The sequence below is a fragment of the Amphiura filiformis genome, chromosome 2, assembly GCF_039555335.1.
Source record: "Amphiura filiformis chromosome 2, Afil_fr2py, whole genome shotgun sequence".
Taxonomy (NCBI): Eukaryota; Metazoa; Echinodermata; class Ophiuroidea; order Amphilepidida; family Amphiuridae; genus Amphiura; species Amphiura filiformis.
The window spans coordinates 92,700,829-92,704,751 of NC_092629.1; the positions used below are offsets into that span (position 1 = coordinate 92,700,829).

General features: G+C 35.2%; 1 non-coding gene across 1 annotated transcript; it reads left to right on the forward strand.

Annotated features, from left to right (window-relative positions):
* Positions 1–1,477: 1,477 nt before the first annotated feature.
* Trnal-uaa (transfer RNA leucine (anticodon UAA)) lies at positions 1,478–1,560 on the forward strand. The gene has a single exon. It is a non-coding gene; the product is annotated as a tRNA-Leu (tRNA).
* Positions 1,561–3,923: the final 2,363 nt, after the last annotated feature.

A 3,923-nucleotide genomic window follows, 5' to 3' on the forward strand; every position in this document is an offset into this window, starting at 1 on the left:
AAGTAAGCAAGCATCTACTGCTGATATCAGGTAGTTTATCAATGTTCACATATACTGCTGATATCAGATAGTTTATCAATGCTCACATGTACGGCTGATATCAGGTAGTTTATCAGTGTTAACATCTTCTGCTGGTATCAGATAGTTTATCAATGCTCACATCTACTGCTGATATCAGGTAGTTTATCAATACTCACATCTACTGCTGGTATCAGATTGTTTATCAATGCTCACATCTACTACTGATATCAGGTAGTTTATCAATACTCACATCTATATACTGCTGATATCAGGTAGTTTATCAATACTCACATCTACTGCTGATATCAGATAGCTCATCAATGCTCGGATCTATTGCTGATACCAGATATAGTTTATCAATGTTCACATTTACCGCAGAGGATGTTTAAAGACTTTCCCACAACCCAATGGGGTTTCTGACCTTGTATGGCTGGCTTTTGTACACATGTGGTACAGTTGATCATACCTTGCATTGGGATTGTGTGCAAATATCTGGTGTTTTCATCCTATTATTTAACATTCAAAACATCGAGACTTAGGAATAAAATTAATGCAGTGGGACAATATGAATGTTTCCTGTAAGAAAATCAAATATCAGTCATAAGTCTCAACTATTAGCTCGTTGGCTGCAGTTTTAAAATTACCATTTTGTGTGTGTGGCAATGGGGACTTTGCCTTTAAAATTAGGTTATATTGATCAAATTCCCAATCATAGTGCATTGTAGGAATGCCTTTAAGCCTCCTCTGCATTTACCGATATCAGATAGTTTATCAATGCTTGGATCTACTGCTAATATCAGATAGTTTATCAATGCTCGCATCTACTGTTGATATCAGATAGTTTATCAATGGTCGCATCTACTGCTGATATCAGGTAGTTTATCAATGCTCGCATCTACTGCTGATATCAGGTAGTTTATCAATGCTCGCATCTACTGCTGATATCAGGTAGTGTATCAATGTTAACATCTTCTGCTGATATCAGGTAGTTTATCAATGTTTACATCTACTGAGCTGATACCAAGTAGTTTCTTCCCATCTAGGCCTACATACAAAATATGTATCATTAGATTTTACAAATCAAACAAATTTTTTGGACCACAAAAAAATTCTTGAGTAAAAAAAGAACAATTATTAACTTTTAAAAAGTAGATAGAAAAATCTAGTATATGATCCGTTTTTGTATTTATTTTTATAATTTGACCAACTTTGAGAAAGTCACACCAAAATTGGTTAAAAAATTCTAAATAAAAAAAAAAGCCGGATTTTCGCCCAAATTTCAAAACTTTTTGTTGCAAATTTCTCAATACATTTAAACGTTTTCTGGCAATTTTTGTGTCACCTTTAAAAAAACGAAGATGCTCCCACCCCTTCTGTTACTAGTTGTTCGCAGTTTGACGTGATCTTTTGTGAACTCCGCAATACTTTGGGGTTGAAGATTATTTTTACAACATGAAGTACGGTGGCCGAGTGGTTAAGGCGTTGGACTTAAGTTCCAATGGACATATGTCCGCATGGGTTCGAACCCCATCCGTACTAATTTTTGTTTTGTTTTATGTCAGGCATATCGAATTGCATTTTAAATACGAGGAATGTCCTTCTAATATCAAATAATTTAGATTTTTGGAAATTTGCGTTATAATACACATTAATATGGCAAATGATTAAAAATTGATATTTTTGAAATTTAACAGTACTCGAAATAAATTGCATAAATCTAGTGATTGACATGTATATACTTAAAGTGTATGTAGCTAGGATAAAAAGCCGTCCATAATATGAAAATCTTCCGTATTGTAGATATAGATTTTGTCTCCAAAACACCAACAAATTTAGGTCGGGGGGAGGATGGAATGTATATCTTCAATATGAAAGGTCAACATTTTCATTTGATGGTTGGCTTTTCATCCCAGCTACATACACTTTACATATCATTAGATTTATAAAGTTTACTTCGAGGACTGTTATATATCAAAAATATCAAATTTTTATACGTGTAATTTGCCATAATATATGTAATATATCGCGAATTTCACTAATTCAAAATGATCTAAAAAAAAAAGGACATTCTTCGTATTCAGAATGCAATGTGATACGTCTAATGTGCTCTCAGGTCCCACAAAAAAAACTGTGCATAATAATACGAATATTGTGATATGTCCCACATTATACACTCTAATTTCATACTACCGTAAACGTTCGCCTAATGGCGCTACGGAGTTCATGGAAATGAGAGAGCGCCATCCCTGTAAAAGCCGACTATTATCACTGATCATTAAGGGTACGTGTAGTTAAAGGGTGAAACCTATCGACACATACAATTGAATACCTGAGTGGAAGAAGGGCCCAACTCCAATTTTTTACAAAAATGAGTTAGACCCAGCATTTTATTGCCAGCAGACTGTTCTTCCTTGTGTGTGAAAGATGAGCCAAAATTCATTCTCTAAATAGTCTTCCACGTAAACTTAATCATGGTTTTCATGGAAGAAAGGCCCAACTCCATGGAGTTGGGCCCTTCTTCCACAAATATTGGATTAAAGAGGAATTTTGTTCATCCATGAAATCTGCTTTTCACTACAATAAACTTTCTTGTTAACATATTACATGCTTCTACTTGTGCAATTAATGGATAATTACCTAATTTCTGTAGCTATTTATAACACATCTGCTTACGGAACTGGCACTTGCAAGTATATTAGTGGAAGAAGGGCCCAACTCCAGCTCGTATTAAGACCTGTACCGTTGCCATGGAAACATCATATATAATTTCGAATGTATGTAATATTGTATGTTCATGTATTAAAGGTTCCCTGAAGATGAAAACATTCTGTCTATAAAACTTTTCCAAATATTAAGTTTTTTCTTAATATCTCAAAAACAGTTTTGATGGAGTTGGGCCCTTCTTCCACTCAGGTATTCAATTATGAACAAGATCGAACAAACTTGTTCATGATAATGCGGTAATCATTCACCTGATACGTTGTGGCCCAGTGAGCAGAGCATTAGACTACAGTGCGAGGATAAAGAGAACTTGTGGAGAAGATTGATGGTTCGAATCTCATGCAGTAATTTCTGACAGATTATGATGTCTGTCAATGTTTTTTTTCTGATTTGAGGAAATTTTATTCTCTATTTCCTTGATTTTATCTTTAAATTGTTTATATAATTTTATTATTTTATCTTGTATGTGTCTTTTTTCATGATTCTTTGTTTTTATCGTTTCATTTGAGAGTAACTCAATCCATTCAATCAAATGTTGTAATGAACCTATTTGATTGTATAGGCATTTGTTATGTGTGTGAGACGAACTGTCAAGCGTGCGACAAGTCTTTCAATTCAGTATCGAAGTTACGTAATGTTACTATGTCAACGGGATCACGCGCTAGAGTAATGAACCACGATCGAAATGATCACCACATAAAGTATATGGCACTCGAAGGCATACCAAAGTAGCGTGATCCGGTAACCAAGAGAATTACGTAACCACTTCGATGCTGAATTCGCGCGAGTGTCCTTGCCTATGCATCCGTGGTCATAAGAGGTATATCATTTTATTCGAAAGGGGGGGCAAATATACGGGGGTCATAAAGTTTTGGAAAGAATAAGAGGGGGGGGTCGTAAAATGTTTTATGACAAAAATGTTGGGAGTCACCCGATGACCACAGAAAGTGTGTTGTTTTATTCAAAAAGACTGATTTCAATACAATTTTGGGGTTTGGGATCATCAAATTTGTGTTGCCGAAATAGGGGGTGCGCAATTTTATTGACGCAAACGTTTTGTAAATTAGGGACCCCCCTTCCGAAAAAAATGATAGCCCTCTAAGAGGATTCAAAAGATAACCTCTGCCCCAATAATCCCTAGCTATATTTGTTTGAAACTGTTCCACGGAGGATGTATCATA